This window comes from Oncorhynchus nerka, linkage group LG27 (assembly GCF_034236695.1).
Source record: "Oncorhynchus nerka isolate Pitt River linkage group LG27, Oner_Uvic_2.0, whole genome shotgun sequence".
NCBI classification, from domain to species: domain Eukaryota; kingdom Metazoa; phylum Chordata; class Actinopteri; order Salmoniformes; family Salmonidae; genus Oncorhynchus; species Oncorhynchus nerka.
Window position 1 is genome coordinate 7,944,520 of NC_088422.1, and position 7,651 is coordinate 7,952,170.

General features: G+C 40.3%; 1 protein-coding gene across 1 annotated transcript in view; it reads left to right on the top strand.

Moving 5' to 3' along the window:
- LOC135565248 (trichohyalin-like) overlaps positions 1-7,651 on the top strand; it is a 65,759-nt gene that overhangs the window by 34,416 nt on the left and 23,692 nt on the right. The window lies entirely within an intron of this gene.

Consider the following 7,651-nt stretch of genomic DNA (forward strand, 5'->3'; position numbering starts at 1 on the left):
TCATATTTCTTTTCTCTCTCAAAAAGATTGGGGTTAAAATGGCACTGCTGTTTTCAATACCTCACCTTGAGAGGATAATGGCCACTGAGTCTTTTTCTACTATGTTTTATAGGATCTTCTTTTACGCCTCCTACATTAGGTTATGAGAATGAAGAACACATCAGGAGGGATCTTAGACCTGCTACATTAGGTTATGAGAATGAAGAACACATCAGGAGGGATCTTAGACCTGCTACATTAGGTGATGAGAATGAAGAACACATCAGGAGGGATCTTAGACCTGCTACATTAGGTGATGAGAATGAAGAACACATCAGGAGGGATCTTAGACCTGCTACATTAGGTTATGAGAATGAAGAACACATCAGGAGGGATCTTAGACCTGCTACATTAGGTTATGAGAATGAAGAACACATCAGGAGGGATCTTAGACCTCCTACATTAGGTTATGAGAATGAAGAACACATCAGGAGGGATCTTAGACCTGCTACATTAGGTTATGAGAATGAAGAACACATCAGGAGGGATCTTAGACCTGCTACATTAGGTTATGAGAATGAAGAACACATCAGGGGGGATCTTAGACCTGCTACATTAGGTTATGAGAATGAAGAACACATCAGGAGGGATCTTAGACCTGCTACATTAGGTTATGAGAATGAAGAACACATCAGGAGGGATCTTAGACCTGCTACATTAGGTTATGAGAATGAATAACACATCAGGAGGGATCTTAGACCTCCTACATTAGGTTATGAGAATGAAGAACACATCAGGAGGGATCTTAGACCTGCTACATTAGGTTATGAGAATGAAGAACATATCAGGAGGGATCTTAGATCTGCTACATTAGGTTATGAGAATGAAGAACACATCAGGAGGGATCTTAGACCTGCTACATTAGGTTATGAGAATGAAGAACACATCAGGAGGGATCTTAGACCTGCTACATTAGGTTATGAGAATGAAGAACACATCAGGAGGGATCTTAGACCTGCTACATTAGGTTATGAGAATGAAGAACACATCAGGAGGGATCTTAGACCTGATACATTAGGTTATGAGAATGAAGAACACATCAGGAGGGATCTTAGACCTGCTACATTAGGTTATGAGAATGAAGAACACATCAGGAGGGATCTTAGACCTGCTACATTAGGTTATGAGAATGAAGAACACATCAGGAGGGATCTTAGACCTCCTACATTAGGTTATGAGAATGAAGAACACATCAGGAGGGATCTTAGACCTGCTACATTAGGTTATGAGAATGAAGAACACATCAGGAGGGATCTTAGGCCTGCTACATTAGGTTATGAGAATGAAGAACACACCAGGAGGGATCTTAGACCTGCTACATTAGGTTATGAGAATGAAGAACACATCAGGAGGGATCTTAGACCTGCTACATTAGGTTATGAGAATGAAGAACACACCAGGAGGGATCTTAGACCTGCTACATTAGGTTATGAGAATGAAGAACACATCAGGAGGGATCTTAGACCTGCTACATTAGGTTATGAGAATGAAGAACACATCAGGAGGGATCTTAGACCTGCTACATTAGGTTATGAGAATGAATAACACATCAGGAGGGATCTTAGACCTCCTACATTAGGTTATGAGAATGAAGAACACATCAGGAGGGATCTTAGACCTGCTACATTAGGTTATGAGAATGAAGAACATATCAGGAGGGATCTTAGATCTGATACATTAGGTTATGAGAATGAAGAACACATCAGGAGGGATCTTAGACCTGCTACATTAGGTTATGAGAATGAAGAACACATCAGGAGGGATCTTAGACCTGATACATTAGGTTATGAGAATGAAGAACACATCAGGAGGGATCTTAGACCTGCTACATTAGGTTATGAGAATGAAGAACACATCAGGAGGGATCTTAGACCTGCTACATTAGGTTATGAGAATGAAGAACACATCAGGAGGGATCTTAGACCTGCTACATTAGGTTATGAGAATGAAGAACACATCAGGAGGGATCTTAGACCTGCTACATTAGGTTATGAGAATGAAGAACACATCAGGAGGGATCTTAGACCTCCTACATTAGGTTATGAGAATGAAGAACACATCAGGAGGGATCTTAGACCTGCTACATTAGGTTATGAGAATGAAGAACACATCAGGAGGGATCTTAGGCCTGCTACATTAGGTTATGAGAATGAAGAACACACCAGGAGGGATCTTAGACCTGCTACATTAGGTTATGAGAATGAAGAACACATCAGGAGGGATCTTAGACCTGCTACATTAGGTTATGAGAATGAAGAACACACCAGGAGGGATCTTAGACCTGCTACATTAGGTTATGAGAATGAAGAACACATCAGGAGGGATCTTAGACCTGCTACATTAGGTTATGAGAATGAAGAACACATCAGGAGGGATCTTAGACCTGCTACATTAGGTTATGAGAATGAATAACACATCAGGAGGGATCTTAGACCTCCTACATTAGGTTATGAGAATGAAGAACACATCAGGAGGGATCTTAGACCTGCTACATTAGGTTATGAGAATGAAGAACATATCAGGAGGGATCTTAGATCTGATACATTAGGTTATGAGAATGAAGAACACATCAGGAGGGATCTTAGACCTGCTACATTAGGTTATGAGAATGAAGAACACATCAGGAGGGATCTTAGACCTGATACATTAGGTTATGAGAATGAAGAACACATCAGGAGGGATCTTAGACCTGCTACATTAGGTTATGAGAATGAAGAACACATCAGGAGGGATCTTAGACCTGCTACATTAGGTTATGAGAATGAAGAACACATCAGGAGGGATCTTAGATCTGATACATTAGGTTATGAGAATGAAGAACACATCAGGATAGATCTTAGACCTGCTACATTAGGTTATGAGAATGAAGAACACACCAGGAGGGATCTTAGACCTGCTACATTAGGTTATGAGAATGAAGAACACATCAGGAGGGATCTTAGACCTGCTACATTAGGTTATGAGAATGAAGAACACATCAGGAGGGATCTTAGACCTGCTACATTAGGTTATGAGAATGAAGAACACATCAGGAGGGATCTTAGACCTGCTACATTAGGTTATGAGAATGAATAACACATCAGGAGGGATCTTAGACCTCCTACATTAGGTTATGAGAATGAAGAACACATCAGGAGGGATCTTAGACCTGCTACATTAGGTTATGAGAATGAAGAACATATCAGGAGGGATCTTAGATCTGATACATTAGGTTATGAGAATGAAGAACACATCAGGAGGGATCTTAGACCTGCTACATTAGGTTATGAGAATGAAGAACACATCAGGAGGGATCTTAGACCTGATACATTAGGTTATGAGAATGAAGAACACATCAGGAGGGATCTTAGACCTGCTACATTAGGTTATGAGAATGAAGAACACATCAGGAGGGATCTTAGACCTGCTACATTAGGTTATGAGAATGAAGAACACATCAGGAGGGATCTTAGATCTGATACATTAGGTTATGAGAATGAAGAACACATCAGGATAGATCTTAGACCTGCTACATTAGGTTATGAGAATGAAGAACACACCAGGAGGGATCTTAGACCTGCTACATTAGGTTATGAGAATGAAGAACACATCAGGAGGGATCTTAGACCTGCTACATTAGGTTATGAGAATGAAGAACACATCAGGAGGGATCTTAGACCTCCTACATTAGGTTATGAGAATGAAGAACACATCAGGAGGGATCTTAGACCTGCTACATTAGGTTATGAGAATGAAGAACACATCAGGAGGGATCTTAGACCTCCTACATTAGGTTATGAGAATGAAGAACACATCAGGAGGGATCTTAGACCTGCTACATTAGGTAATGAGAATGAAGAACACATCAGGAGGGATCTTAGACCTCCTACATTAGGTTATGAGAATGAAGAACACATCAGGAGGGATCTTAGACCTCCTACATTAGGTTATGAGAATGAAGAACACATCAGGAGGGATCTTAGACCTGCTACATTAGGTAATGAGAATGAAGAACACATCAGGAGGGATCTTAGACCTGCTACATTAGGTTATGAGAATGAAGAACACATCAGGAGGGATCTTAGACCTCCTACATTAGGTTATGAGAATGAAGAACACATCAGGAGGGATCTTTGACCTTTCCTCTATAACAGAGTCTTTCCAGATCCTTGAAAGTCCTTGGTCATTTAACAATTTCTTTGCTGATTTTGATTAGTGCTTGGGGTTATTGTCTTACTGGAAGATCCACTTGTGGCCAAGTTTCCGACCCCTGGAGAGGCAACCAGGTTTTTGGCTGAAATGGCCTGGTACTTGGCAAATTTGATGATGCCGTTGACCGTAACAAGGGTCCCAGGACAAAACAAAAATAATCTTGATCTTCTTTTAAGGTTAGGGTTAAGGTTAGGTTAGTTTTTCAAAAATCAAAATTTTCAGTAGATACATGGTAGAAATAGGCAGAGTTTTTTGACTTTGTGGACAAAAACAAAAAAAGAACAAGCAAAATAGTCCCATAACAGCAAAGATCCAACACCATATTTTACAGTTGGTATGAGGCTCCTTTTTAATGACATCCAACAAATGTAAACACCTGCAGTTTGATAAACGGAAACGGGAGCCGTCGGAACCTGTACTATGTTCAGATGACATGAAAATAAAGCTACTTTGGTTCTTCTCATCTTTATGTCAGTAATTGTGGACCTGACTTTATACACTGCATGTGCAACAACATCTCCTCCTTGGGAATTAATACAGTACTATTATTACCCTGCCGTATCTTTTCCCTATCAGAATCACTCTGCCATTTATCAAGGCTGATAGCTTCATATCACTTGTGTTCTTTTCTATCAGAATCACTCAGCCACACATTTATCAAGGCTGATAGCTCCATATCACTTGTGTTTAATTTAGATTCATTTCACTTCATCGGGTGCAAGGAACCCAGAATAAGGAACTGAAAATGCTAACAAGCATTAAGATGCCAGACAATGTTTTTTCTATTAGCAGACTGATGGAAAGAGCTCTCCATTGGCCGTGGACTGCCCGGTGAAGATCACATCTAATTTTACATTGTGGTCATTTATCAGACACTCTTATCCAGAGCGACCTACATATAAGGCTGGTTCCCATTGGCAGTTTGAAATGACTCAAATCCACATTTTTGCTAATCTGTTATTTTTGCTGCAGTCTGAACAGCAACAAGCACATGGAATTGGACATTTCAAACCACCTTCATATGTGATTTTAAGTCAGATACAAATCTGATTCCTGGCCATGCGACTTGTGTCTGAATGGTCACATCTGATTTATTTGCCCTCAAGTGGTTTTTAGGCTGTTGTTTGGCATATCTTGTTGCTTCCTAGCTACTCTGTTGACAGTTTGACAAGAACATGAGAGAGCTAACTAGCTTTTTAGTTGTTTACAAACAAATGGTAGAAAGGTAAACAGCTAGCTAGTTGACTGCTGTGGCTAGCTAATTGACTGGTGTGAATAGCTAGTTGACTGCTGTGGCTAGTTAATTGACTGGTGTGACTAGCTAGCTGACTGGTGTGACTAGCTAGCTGACTGCTGTGACTAGCTAGTTGAATGCTGTGGCTAGCTAGTTGACTGCTGTGGCTAGCTAATTGACTGCTGTGGCTAGATAGTTGACTGTTCCTGCTAGCTAGTTGACTGCTGTGGCTAGCTAGTTGACTACTGTGACTAGCTAGTTGAATGCTGTGGCTAGCTAGTTGACTGCTGTGGCTAGCTAGTTGACTACTGTGACTAGCTAGTTGAATGCTGTGGCTAGCTAGTTGACTGTTGTGGCTAGCTAGTTGACTGCTGTGGCTAGCTAGTTGACTGTTGTGACTAGCTAGTTGACTGCTGTGGCTAGCTAGTTGACTGTTGTGGCTAGCTAGTTGACTGCTGTGGCTAGCTAGTTGACTGCTGTGGCTAGTTAGTTGACTGTTGTGGCCGAAAAAGGACTGGTTTTGAAAGTTGGATCATCTTGTGCTTTGAGGCTTTAAAGGTGTTCTGACACTATGATTTTGAACATTCAAAGTATGTGGGAAACATCCCTGGTAGGCATTGTCGTCATCTTAGCTTGCTACTTAACTTCTGAGTGAGAGAAAGTAGGAGCACCAATCAGCCTACACCACCACATATACACCCATCGTTACTATGACAACTAGCCATGTCAACAAATGAATGCTGTCTGAACACAAACCCATCCTTACTATGACAACTAGACATGTCATCAAATGAATGCTGTCTGAACACACACCCATCGTTACTATGACAACTAGCCATGTCATCAATGGTATAATAACATGGGTAGAATAACATGGGTATAATAGCATGGGTATAATAACATGGGTTGAATAACATGGGTTGAACAACATGGGTATAACAACATGGGTATAATAACATGGGTTGAATAACATGGGTTGAATTTGACCTTTATTTAACTAGGCAAGTCAGTTAAGAACAAATTCTTATTTTCAATGACGGCCTAGGAACAGTGGGTTAACTGCCTGTTCAGGGGCAGAACGACAGATTTGTACCATGTCAGCTCGGGGATTTGAACTTGCAACCTAACATGGGTTGAATAACATGGGTGAATAACATATGTCTTATAATAAAGGCTGTTATGATCAGATAAAATAGGATTAGATGAAGGCTAGTACAAGTTTATAGCAAAGTAATAATGTAATAGTAGCTGTGTTAATATTACTATATTACCATACTTTAATAGTCCCAGACTGACAGTGAGTCTAGTAGATAGGAGGCCTATTATATCAGTACCATCATTATAATACAGGTTTTTTATGGCTTTGCAGAACCAAAAAACTCCAAGGAGGAAGAAAGCACAGCATTTCACTTTCTGGATTTCACTTTCCCCTCTGAACCAGAATAGAAAGTTAGGCAATATAATGAAACTGAACACCGTGTGGGTAAACCACATGCAGCCAGCCCATGTCTGTGCCACCTTCTATGATCTGAGTATGATGAGCATGTTGGGTCAGTGGAAACCTGGGGTGTATTCACGACCCCTCAAACCCACACGGAAACCAGCAGAAGCAAACTGAAGGAAAAGGGGAGGGACCAACATGAATGAACAGACCTCCGGGTGTTAAGACCAGTGTCTCCCAATCCTGGTTCTGGAAACCCAAAGGGGAGCACTCACACACCTGATTCAAATCAAAGGTTTGATGATGACTTGATTAGTTTAATCAAGTCTGAGTGCTCGTGCAAACAGCACTAACTGTTATATGGACCTGATAACACTGTTATATAGACCTGATAACACTGTTATATAGACCTGATAACACTGTTATATAGACCTGATAACACTGTTATATAGACCTGATAACACTGTTATATAGACCTGATAACACTGTTATATAGACCTGATAACACTGTTATATAGACCTGATAACACTGTTATATAGCCCTGATAACACTGTTATATAGACCTGATAACACTGTTATATAGACCTGATAACACTGTTATATAGACATTATAACACTGTTATATAGACATTATAACACTGTTATACAGACCTGATAACACTGTTATATAGACATTATAGCACTGTTATATAGACCTGATAACACTGTTATATAGACATTATAACACTGTTATATAGACATTATA